Source organism: Aedes aegypti, chromosome 2 (genome assembly GCF_002204515.2).
Source record: "Aedes aegypti strain LVP_AGWG chromosome 2, AaegL5.0 Primary Assembly, whole genome shotgun sequence".
NCBI lineage: Eukaryota > Metazoa > Arthropoda > Insecta > Diptera > Culicidae > Aedes > Aedes aegypti.
In genome coordinates this window covers 248,869,724-248,883,338 of record NC_035108.1, presented here as the reverse complement: position 1 = coordinate 248,883,338, position 13,615 = coordinate 248,869,724, and positions in this window count along the sequence as shown.

Here is a 13,615-nt window from a genome sequence, read left to right as displayed (position 1 = left end):
AACCAGGGCATTTAATAAAAACTTTTCCTCGGATTTCTTGGAGAAATTCTTGGAGTATTTCCTGTAAGAATTCCAGGAAACAATCTGGAGGAAATTTTTGAAGAAAATCCAGGAGAAATAACTGGAGAAATTCCATAAGAAAAAAAAAATGGTCAATTCCAGGAGGAGTTTTCAGATGTACATTGATACATCCTAATTGATGAGTTTTTACAGGTATTCTTCAAAGAATTTCAGGAATAATACTTGTTGTTTTTACTAAAGAAACACTGGAAGGAATTTCATGATGAATTTGTTGAGAAATTATCGGTAGACTTCATGGAAATCTTGTAAGAACAAATAAGGGATTACTGAAATACAAAACATGAGGAAATTCTGGCCTATTTTAGGAGAAACGACTGTAAAAAACAGGTAGAATCCCTTGAAAAAAGCTGGAACAATTCCTAGAATAAGTCGTAGAGGAATCACCGGGTAAATTTATAAAGGAAAACCCTAGGATTTTTTTGGAAGAATTCTTCAAGAACCTCAAAGAGATTTTTTCCGAAACTCTGAAGAAATTCCTGGAGGAACTCTTGATAGAACCACAGGAAAATGTTTCGGAGAAGCCAAGTGATGTTTTTGAAGCAATGGTTGGAGAAAGCCCTCAACAAATTTCTAAAAAAAATCTTGAAGCAATCCCTAGAGGAATTTCAAACAAAATACTTGCACCCATCTCTTAAGAAATTTCAGAAAGAGACCCATAAGCAATCCTAAAAGTTGTACTAGAGCCATTTATAAAGGAATCCATGGATGAATTATTTAAATACCGTTTTGATTCATATTACGGACAGCTTCAAATTCCGGACACTCTCGTTTGTATGGGAAACATTTCACACGAAATGTTTCAATTTTCGCCGTCCAAAAGTTCTCATTTTTGAGGCTCGTTTTATTAGGTTTTTTCCATAAATATCATTGCAAATTTATAATGCCCAACTAACTTAGACGTCTCTAAGTGGTTGAACGATTTTAATTGATGATTTGGCTGTTCCATTAATGATTATCATGAGCTGTCCGTAATTCGAATCAAAGCGTCCGGAATATGAGGCAAAAGTGAGGGAGCGTCCAGAATAAGAATCATGAAAAGGCCACACGTTTTGATTTATTTAAAATTATTCATGTTGCGGACGCGTTTTCTTTACCCACCATCCGAAAATTAAGGGCTTCCGACGCTCGATAGCGCTAAAAAATCATACAGAATTTTTTATTTTGTATGGTCCAAGCTGGGTTATACCGTATACTTCACTGAGGCCTTAAGTGTCCGTAATATGAATCAAAACGCTTGCATGATTTTTTGAAAAGCCAATAATAGAACATGAGAAAAATCTGTAACTTGAGATATAACGTGGGTCATTGGCTACGCGTCGGTCCCCCAAAGAATTTTGGAATATCTCCGGATCCAGATGACCAATGATCAAAACAAATACAGATTATTAAAAAAGAAGAGATTTTTGAGAACTTGTGGTGGTGCAAATATACGGGAAGTGTACCAGTTTTGGCCACCCTAAGGAAAAATATTGTTTATAAATAAATCAAACGTTGGTTATTGTCAATACATCAAACGAAAGCTTTCAATCCATGCTCAGCAGAGAAAATATAAAAACTTATCAGAGACTTTATTTTTGTATTAAAAATGAGGGTGGCGAATACTGGACCACTTGCACCAGTATTCGCCACGATTTTAATTTCGGTTCCTGAATTCGCCACCTACGTTGATTTCTTATGGAGGGTGGCGAATCAGGAACACCATGGCAAATAGGTGCAAAGGAGCAATAATTTTAAGGATAATGATTTTTTTCTATTATTTTCTGAGAAAATTTTGCGGTTTCCAAGAATGTTTCCGTTTCATCTTAAAGCAATTTAGCGAGCACTATACAATTGGCAACCATATATATCATAAAACAGTATATAATCCGGGGTGGCGAATAACTGGTACATGGCGAATACCGGTACACCTTCCCTATTGAGAAACAAAAAAAAGTTATAGCGATTTCAATATTTCTTCATGGCAAAATATTGAAGCTGCTCCTATTGGGGTTAAGAAACCTCTGACACAAACTGCCTAGGGGAATCTTTGGCAAAAAAAATTAAAAAAAAAATCGCGAAGGAAAAAACTGAAATAATCTACTGAGAATTTCTGAAGCAAAATTTCTTGAAGTATTCATGAAGGCATCTCTGGAGGGGTTTCATGTGGACTCCTTGGTAGTTTTGCTGGAAGAATCTCATGAAATTTTCTAAAGAACTCCCTGAAAGAATCCTTGTGAGAATTTTTTCAAGGGAATTCCGTGAGGAAAATATCTGGGACAAATGCATGGAGGAATCTTTGGAAACATGAATGATGGTGAAATTACGGGAGAAATCCCTAAAAAAATCCTGTCGGTAGCATCCCTGGTGGAATTCCTAAAAGAGTCTCTGGTAGAATTCCTGCTGCAATTGTTTCAAAGCCAATGGCCATTTTCGCCCTCAATGCATGATGTAAATTTTTTGTTTAATACATAACCTTTTGTTTAATACATAACCTTAACAAAGGACCAACAAAAAAAAAAAATATCCAGGTTTCCTGAGGAAAAGGGGAAATATCCAGGTCTTACTCCAAGAATTCTGCCTTTTTTTTTATTAAATTTTTTCAATGAATTCTTAAAGGATTAAATTCTAGAAGTTTATCCAACATTTCTTCAGGAATTTTCCTTGAAAATGTTTCCAGCAGTTTTCCCTGGACATTTTCACGGGTCAAAAGTATCAAGAAATTTATTTTTAAACTACCGTCTAGCTACGATTTTTGTTAAATAAAAAAAAATGTGCACATCAAAATGTTGTATATTTTTTCCAAATAATTCAAAGCGAATTAGTATACCAATACGAAGCGTCGCACACAGGGAAACAATTAATATTTGTTATGCATAACAAAAAAAAATCTCAAAGCTGTGTTTACATATGTCATGTTAAGGTCGCCTCGTACCATTAAATGTGACTATTTTCCGTGTGTCTAGCTTTCGTCATTAAAATTCTCTTTAGAATTTACCCCCAGATTTATTTCGGAAAATAATCCAACAATTTCCAGTCGAGTCTAGTACATGACACTGAAGACGGCCTTACAGTTGAGGTCGAAATACGCGTATCTGTCAAAGGATACAAACGCTAGTGGAATTAAATGGTATAGTACTAAATTCAGTTTTTCATATTCTAATAATTTCTGAAAAACATCCTTGACGTTTCTCTGGTGACAACTTAGAAAATAGACTGGGAAATTTTAATTATATTCAGATGAAATTCCTAGTGAAAATCATGACATAATGCATACATTAATACGAAAAGTAACACTTATGGTAATGTCGCGAGAAAATAATAAAAAAATAATCTAAAAAAAACTTCATAGAAAATTCTGGTCAGGTTTTATGATTAATCGATCTCTTCTTCTTCTTCTTTGTCTTCTTCTTCTTATTCTTATACATCGATCTTATATCCTCTATTTCCTGCTAAGTTTCTCTTTGTTTTCTTAACTTTTGTTTGTGTCTCATTGTTTTTTTTTCCTGGTTCCAGTTTGGTGTCTTTTTTCAGGAAAGAACTTAAAAGTTCCAGTCCTAACTGCCCATAACTGCATATTTAACTGTATTTTATGGTAGTATGGGAGGAAAGTAATTTTTTTTAAATTGTTTAGACATTATTGCATATTGGAAGAATAGTCAGAAAATAATTCTGATAGAAATTTCATTGCTACAACATTACGAGGCCCATGTATAATCTCAATGTGACTGTTATGCGATTACAACTAGCAAACAAATTGGTATTTTTTATCGAATTTTCTAGAACAATCTCACAGATTTCAGTAAGTTGATCGTAAGTGTTTATCGTTTGATGACTCTCCACGGTATTAACTCGAAGTTGTCAAAAATGTCGAAAGTGACAAATATGCAGTTCTGGGCAGTATACCAGTCCTAGTCAAGAGTTGACATGAGAGCGGGTCAACGGATTTGTATTTTTTTTCACTGATGCATTTGTCCAGAACTCAGACGCATGCGAGGAGATATTCCATAAACTTTAAAGATAACGTTAGGAAATTGTGTGTAATAATTTGTAGAATAAACGCCCATAAACATGCAGTATGTCGGAATAGCTAGGTTATAATGTAAAAAAAAAAAGCAAACGCATAGATTAATAGTAAAAATTCTATTTATCTTTACCGTTCTCCTCCTTGCAGAATTGTGAAACAAATATTCAGAAGGTAGAAAACTCTGAAGTAACCTAAACAGAGCTTACCTGAGAAAACTGAATATCGGTATTAAGATATTAGATATTAAAATTTCTTGAAGAACGAATTAAAAGTTCATTCGAAAATCGTGTAGAAACTCATTTCAAAATATCCTTAGAATTTTGTAACAGTTCCGTAAACATTTTTAGTGGTTCTGATAAATACGAATTGTTTTACAAATTCTTTAAGTTATTCCCTACAATTTACCATGAATAAAAATATCACAAACTTCAATGGAAGTTCGATCTTATTATTCTCGTTCATGTATGTTCTGCATAAATGGGTCAATTCTATTTTTTTTTTTCATTTTCATAATGGAAATCATGAAGAATGGGAAAGAAAAGAAGAAAAGGATAAGCTTCAAAATTATGAGTGTAGGCCATTGGTTCAACGAAATACTAATATACTAAATAAAATACTAATAACATACTTAAATTCATCTTTATTCAAAACAAATAACTTGAAGAAACAATTTACTAAGCCATGAACCTCAGCTTCATGCTTCGAAAATTTTAAAAGAATTTTATCGTGCATGTCCATCCGAATTCACAAGAATTTATCTATTAGGAGCTATTTTTAAAACTGTTTTTCAATTAAATTTCGGGCATCTTGGGGCTAGGTTTACATGAAATGTAAAATTTCGTAATAATTTAAAATTTCACTACAGAAACATTGTGCTAACAAATGAAACCAACTTTAAGGAACGAAAAACCTGCTAACACTTATTGTCATCATGTTTAAAACTTAGTATTTCATTTTGCCCCACCCGTTTCAGCCTACTCCGGTGTACCTTATAGCAGTAAGAACTCATATTTACAGAAAAAATGTTGATTTATTCGATTAATCGAAAAATACTAGTCGATTAATCGTTATCGATAATCGATATTCTTGGACTGTAATCGATTATCAACTAATCGATTAATTGAGATTTTGCGACAACCCTAACCGTGACGAATGAACAGCGCCTACCGCCATATGACTTTTGACACATCTGTCAGTCAGGCGCCTCTCATTGTCAGCACGCAGCCATTCGGACAAGACAACGAAGACATTACGCAGCCTCATGGAAACGCATTTACACTGAACGTAATCGTTTGAGCAATTCTCGTTTAATTGGCTTGTTTAGAGGTATTGTGCTCTGCAAGATAAATCCACGTAATGCGATTATCTGAAAATGTCGATATACCGTCGCAGTGATAATGAAAATCACCAAATGTTTCAGATTAAGTAAATTTGAAACATTTGCGTCCTTGATGAATAATGTTGAATTTTGACGTTGCGATTGAATAGGGTCCTAAAATGTTGAATGAAATATTGTTTTTATTCAATAACACGAAAGAGCATGTTACTGCAACTACTTTAGCAATTTTTCCCACTCAAATAACGGCTATATCATATTTATACTTTAATTTAAAAATTAGGTCCACAAATGAACCTTGACACTTGAGATCATGTTTGACGTTCGCTTAGTCGACAAAAACACCACAGGGGTTTTAGTTTTAAAGCTGGGCTTGTTCCTATCTGACATTTCGGAAGGGACACGGAAAACAAAATACACCCGAAAATTTGGGTTTAAGCCAAGGGATGTGACAAAATCTACATAAACATTAACCTTTTTTTTGGACTCAAACAAACGAAAAACATCAAAAAATTGAGTAAACATGTGTTTTTGCCCTAAAATTAAGCGTTTGGCACTAAAATTGGAACAGGGCTTTAGGACCCTATTGCGCGCATATCTTCTGCGCGTTACCGCCGCCGCTGGATGTGAAACTGAAACCCCTGTGGTGTTTTTGTCAACTAAGCGAACGTCAAACATGATCTTAAGTGTCAAGGTTCATTTATGGACCCAATTTTTAAATTAAAGTTTAAACATGATATAGCCCTTATTTGAGCGGGAAAAATTGCTAAAGTAATTGCAGTAAGATGCTCTTTCATGTTATTGAATAAAAACAAGATTTCATTTAAAATTTTAGGACCCGGCGCCTAGTGCAATGTTGACAAATGTTGGCGTAGTAGTGCAATGTTGACAAATTTTTCTTTGTTTGCTGTGAGAACTGTCACAACATCGCTTTATGTTTGCTGTGAGAAAGCAAACATAAACAGATATGCTGCCGAGGATTCACTTCTTTGTTGGACTGACGTTGACCGAAAGCTCAAATGACGTCAAACAAACATCGATACGTTTTCATTCTCAGGAAAACAACAATCAAATTTATCATGCATTGGTAGGGTAATCAAAGTATTTTGGACAGACTTTTCAATATTCCCCAATAATATTGAAATGAGAGCCTTGAGGATAGAGTTAGCTAATGATAATCAATAGTTTTCTTTATCATGAAGTTAAATTTCTGAACCCATGCCAAAATTATGAAAATTGTTCAATAAGAATTTCTTTTCAAAAGCATTCCAAACATGTCGCAATTTTGTTACATGTAATAATTTTCGTAATCGAAGTGACCTCATAAAATATGGCAAATCGAAGACGCTGTTGGACATGCCACTCTATTCTACAATAGTTGTGAAATGTTGAACACTCACCTTTAATTGAAACCAGAATGAAAACACGGCGCAAAAGTAATAGGCGACACTGAAAGTAATATCGATTACAGGCTTATAACATTGGGCGATGTTCCGACATTTTTTGTCTAAATGCACAATACATAAATGCTTTGTTATTATTTAATATCATTAATTTAATATCATAGACAAACAGACGTAACACTCAGATTATTTTCATCGCACAGCAGAATAGCGCCCAATTCTAATATTTGGTAGTTGGCCGACCGGCCACTCGTGGCGCTCGCATCACTTTTGTTCGAGTTTAACATTTGCTCACTACCGCCACCTAGTTCGCGGTTGGCCAAATGAAGTATTTTTAGCATTGGGCGTAAACGTTCGCGTGACTATGTTTGAAATTGATCATTGTTCTAGCTGTTACGTCTGTTTGTCTGTGCTAATGTTTTTGTTGTTTCTAACAATTTTCTGCATTCCCGAATAAAAAATACAATACAAAAACAATATAACGTATTGTAACAGTACCATTCAATATATTGGAAATACAATACAGTATATGTAAAATGACAATACAATTACAGTACAATATATTGTTTTGAACAGTTCACTGTACGGTATATGAGATTTTTGCAATATAATGTATGGGTGGTTAAGTATCGTAACAATACAAATATAGATATTTTCTCATACAAAAATTTTGAAAATACAATACGATATAATGTTCATGTATTGTCTTGATAAGCAATTCGTGTATTGTTGTACAATACAAAAACAATTCAACGAACTGTATCATGGTTGCATTCGTCGTTACAGCTAATGTCAAGTGACTTCTGAAAAACTACTTATTTTTACTTTTTGAATATTTTTCACCCAACATTTCTTGCTTTCTGAACTTGTTTTATTCATTTCTTTCAGCAAAGCCACATAGAAAAAAGCAACAGTTGTTTTACGCGAAAATAGGAATTTGTCCAAAATTGTAAGGTATAAAACCAATTAAAAACAATACAATGTTCTGTTACAATATATTATATTGTTTTTGAATTATATATCCAAACAAGAATAATATTGCTTCGACATTCAATTACAATACGCTGTATTGTATCTAATACGTTATATTGTACATTAATGGTTTATTCCATTCACTGAATGATACGTTTTTATCCGGGTTGTTTTTACCACTTTTTGGGTTATTGAAAATGACTCAGCAGCAGTTTATGAGTATTGAATTTACCTGGAGATGAACAGCCATCCATTTTGAATATATTTATAGTGCATATTCGTGAACATTTGTTCTCCAGTAAAGTTCAATCAAGTAAAACCATTTTTCACAAGTAGTCAGTGTGAAATTTGATAAATATTTTTCTATTTCTTCCTACAAGCTATCCTATGGTGTTTAAAATAATCTCTGGAGTTTTAGAGAATTCCATTACAGTGCTACCACAGACAAACAGACGTAACTGTGACATACACTGAAATAGGGTCCTAAAATTTTGAATGAAATCTTGTTTTAATTTAATAATACGAAAGAGCACGTTCTTGCAACCACTTTAGCAATTTTTCCTGTTCAAATAACGGTTATATCACATTTAAAATTTAATTTTAAAAATAGGTTCAAATTTGAACCTTGACACTTAAGATCATGTTTGACATTCACTGGACTGGCAAAAACGCCACAGGGGCTCATCTTTTTAACACTGGGGTTGTTCCTATTTGACATTTCGGAAGGGACACGTTAAACAAAATACACTCAAAAATTGAGTTTAAACCAAGGGGTGTAAGGGGTGTGACAAAATCTCAAAAATCATAAAAAAAATGTTTTTTGGTCGTAAACCAACGAAAAGCATACAAAAATTGTGTAAACATGTGTTTCTGGCCTGAACTTAACCGTCTGGTACTAAAATCAGGACAGGGCTTTAGGACCCTATTAGTTCAATCGTAAAATGAACGACCAACGCACACTATTTCGATCGTGAACTTAATTCTGTAGCACCTTTTAACGTGATTTTTTCGGAATGGTGTCTTCGGACGAAAATTTTCTAAAAATATAGCGCATATATTGACGGTAAATGTTAGTTCGCAACTTTGCCACGGGCGGCGCTGCGAAAATATTTTTTTTGAAATGACGATCTTTAAATATGATGTCTTCGGCAAAGTTGTAGATAATTCAAATACAAACAACTTTGCCAAAGACACCTAGTGTGTATTCAGCCGCATTTCCAAAATACGGGAGTATTTTATGAACGACCCCCTAAAACTAGTTTTTCTCGTATATTTTGAAAATGCGAAGTTTCCGGTAGCAACAATGTTCTACAAAATTGTGTAAACAGTCAAAATGAATCTTTCTATAGAACACTAGGTTTCTAAAGACCAAGGAAAAGCAGTTATAACCATTTAAGTGCAAAAATCAGTCATTTTTGGAGTCCGTGCTTTTATTCGGGTGGCAGCTGGTGGCAGATGAAACCTAGTAAGGTTAAAAATACATTATTAGTAGTTGTAAATGTTGATAGTGTCATTAGTATCCACGAGTATCCCTTTTATTTAGAGGAAGTTTCATTAAGGTGATTATAGAACGAAGCCACACCTCAAATTTTCAAGAGCACAAGACTTGAGAACCAAACAGCGCTCCGCGTTGAAAATCTATCCCAATGGTCACCACCAGCAAGCAAGCAATTTGATTGGTTTTCAACGCGAACTGTTGTCAGATACTCTCGCCTTGTGCATTTGAAAATTCAAAGTTTGGCTTTGTTTTATAATCACCTTAATGACTCTTATTATCCTGAAGTACTTAGTTATGTGATGGGTAGAGGGCTGGGAGGGAGGCACCGATACTACACACGAAATATAAGACAACGTTATTTTGAACTGCAAGATAACTCCAGCTTGCCAACAACAATCAAGGCAGGCTTCGAGAAAATCGGTAGTTTCCTTTTGTTGTGCACCTTCGATCTTTCCTGACAAACATGAAAAAAGGGCCACAGTTTTTTATGCACTAAATATTAATTTTCATTGGAAAAAGTAGAACGATGCGTTTTTCAATGCTTTATGTTTAATCAGATTAAATGGTGCTCACGTGACTATACTTGCGTTATGTGCATGAATTGATTTTCATTCGATTTTTATCACTTTTGAAGAAATACGAAAATGTGTTTTAACCCTTTGGGGCCGGGGCGGTCATATATGACCGCAGTACAAAAAAGGCTGTAAAAAAAGAACCAATGAACAAATGTATATACTGTCTTCGGCAAAGTTGTCCCAAATATACTCTTTTATCAGAGAAAAATATGAAGTATATGCCTTTATGACATAATTGACAACCTAGAACATCCTGAACATCCTTAAGTTTGGAAAATTGAACTATAAGTACATACGAAGCGTGAAATGCTGTTTGTGAACATAAATGATGTTCAGGTTAGATAATACAGAATTACTCTTTTAACGAAAACACTATTTCACTTGCTTTGCTATGTCCTGGGATGTTCTAGGACGTCCAAACTGTACTGAAGCACACTCTTTGAAATCTACAACCGTAACAGTAATTGTTTGGGTTAAAAACAATAACATTACAAATTCAAATAGAATCTACCAAGCTCTGAGAATCTCAAGAGCTATTTCAAGGAACGTTTGGGATATTCCAGGCCCTCCAAATTACCCTGGAGTTCAGAACTTCAGGTCTACACTTGTTCCAGTAGTTATTCTCGCTAAACTGAGTGAAGTTATATAATCTACAATGTTTACTGAACCTTGTCACGGATCAAAAGGCTACTTCAAGAAACGTTTGAGGTATTCCAAGCCCTCAAAATTACCCTGGAAATCTGAATTCCATGTCTACATTTATTCCAGTAGTATTTCTTGCTAAACTGGGTGAAGTTATATAACCTACCATGTTCACTGAACTTTCGCACGTATCAATAGGATGTTTTAAAGAACGTTTGGAGTATTCCGGGCCCTCCAAATTACCCTGGAGTTCAGAACTTCAGGGCTACACTTATTCCAGAAATTTATCTCGCTAAACTGAGTGAATTTATAAAATCTTTCCTGTTCACTAAACCTTCTCATGTATCAATAGGCTGTTTCAAGGAACGTTTGGGATATTATAGGTGCTCCAAATTATCCTGGAGTTCAGAACTTCAGGTCTACACTTATACCAGTAATTTTTCTTGCTAAACTGAGTAAAGATATATAACTTACCAAGTTTACTAAACCTTGTCACGGATCAAAAGGCTAATTCAAGGAACGTTTGGGGTATTCTAGACCCTCCAAATTACCCTAGTGTTCGTAACTTCAGGTTTACATTTGTTTCAGTAATTTATCTCACTAAACGGAGTGAAGTTATATAATCTAACATGCTCACTAAACCATCTCATGGATTAATAAGCTCTTTCAAAGAACGTTTGGGATATTCCAGGCCGTCCAAATTACCCTGGAGTTCAGAACTTCAGGTCTGCACTTGTTCAAGTAATTTATTGCGCTAAACTGATTGAAGTTATAAAATCTAACATGTTCACTGGATTTTCTCATGGATCAATTAGCTGTTTCAAGGAACGTTTGGGGTATTCCGAGCCACCCAGATTACCCCGGAGTTCAGAAATTCAGATCTACAATTGTTCTAGTAATTTTTCTTACTAAACGATGAAGTTATTTAATGTTCACTGAGATTTCTCACGAATCAAAAAGATATTTCAAGGAACGTTTGGAGTATTCCAGGCCCTCCAAATTACCCTGGAGTTCAGAACTACAGGTCTTCCCTTGTTCCAGTAATTTTTCTTTTTAAACTGAGTGAAGTTATAATATCTACTATGTTGACTGAACCTTCTCATGGATCAATATGCTGTTTCAAAGAACGATTGAGGTATTGCAGATCCTTCAAAATTTCACCAGGACTTCAGAACTTCAGGCCGACTATTTTTCCAGTAATATTTCCTTCTAAACTGAGTGAAGTTATATAATCTACCATGTTCACTGAACCTTCTCACAGACCAATTGGCTATTTCAAGGAACGTTGGTGATATTCCAGGCCCTCCAATTTACCCTGGAGTTCAGAACTTCAGGTCTACCCTTGTTCCAGTAACTTTTCTCGCTAAAATGATCAAAGTTTTCCCTTTGGGGCCGGCACGGTCATTTATGACCGCAGTCGGAAAATGGCTGTATAAAAAGAACCAATGAATAAAATTTACTGTTTTCTGAAAAGTCCTTGCAAATATACTTCCCTGTCAGGGAAATATTTTAGGTGTATACCTTAATGTCCTATTTGGCAACCTAGAACATCCTGAACATGCAGAAGTCTGACAAATAGAATAATTAGTATAAAAGTAGCTTAAAATGCCTTTTGTAAATACAATTGATGTTCGTACTTGGTAATACATACCTATTATGTCAGAAAAAACGCTGCTTCGCATGCCTTTTCATGTCCTGGGATATTCTACGACGTTCAGACTATCCCGAAGCTCAATTCTCGAAATTTACAGCAGTAGTTGCTAGCGCTAGAAATAATCAACGATGCCAGATTTCTTTGGAAATCATTCCGTAGACGAAAAGTGATAAGCGGGGAGAGAGATCCCCGGCATTGCAATTCCGTAGATTTCCGTTGGAAAAATCTGTAAATTACCGTAGAATAATGAGAATTTCCGTAGCTTTCTGTAGAAAATATACATTTTCCGTAGAATTATCTTACGGATCCGTAGAAAGTGCTCAATTCCGTAGATCTACGGAAATTTCCGTAGATCTGGCAACGCTGCAAATAATAATATTTTCAAATCAAACGGAATCTATTGACCTCTGAGAATCTCAAAAGCTTTTCCAAACTATTCTGGAGCTCAGAACTTCAAATCTGCCCTTATGGCAGTGTTTTTTTTTCGCTAAATAGAGTTCAGTTATATAATCTACCAGGTTATATAGGGCCCCCATAGCCGAAGCTGTAAAAACGCGGGTATTCATCATGACCATGCTGAGGGTTCCGGGTTCGATTCCCGGTCGGATGTACCATGAGCTTCTCAAGAGTGTTATGTCTGTTTGTCTGTGAAAGTACAGTAGTGACGCCTCTACACGGATAGTCGTGTTGCACGATTGCAAAAAAGAAGTAGAGCTCGAGATTTGTATGACGATTACCGGATCTTTTCGTAAAGGAAAGAGTCTTGACTTCCTTGGGCACAGAGTATGGGCGCATGCCTGCCACACGATATATCCATGCAAAAAGGTCATTAGCTGAGAAAGATCTCAGGTAATAAATGTGGAAGTGCTAAACTAACACTAAGCTGAGAAGCCAGCTTCCTCCCAGTGGGAGCGATATGCCAAGAAAAAAGAAGAAGATTCGTCGACAAACACATATATTCAAAACGTGTTTCTACTCGTTTACCCAGTGAACCACGTATCGTATAAGAATGTGTGCCAAAAATCTCATATTCATATGTCAAAAATCAGAATCGCACAATATGCCAAATCAAAACGAATAAATGTTAAAACAAATTGTATATAATTCTCCACTACGATTCATTGTCGACAAACTTTGTTGACAACAAACCATGCCGTAAATAGCATAATCTAGAATCGCGTCAAGTTGTATAAACTGACAGATCATATATCAATGCAGACTAGCATCAAATGAAATCGCAATAACTTAGCAAAATTTGCCACCCGAGGTTGGTATCTTCTGGCGGTGGGCTTCAAAGAACAACAAAGCGTGTGTGTTGTAGAGCAAACTTCCTTTCATATTGGCAAATAATCACTCTCCATTCATGAAACGGTCTGCGGTGTAGTGGTACGGCACTGGGTTAGGAATCCGAAGGTCTGGTATTCGAGTCTCGTCGGAAACTTTTTTTTTTT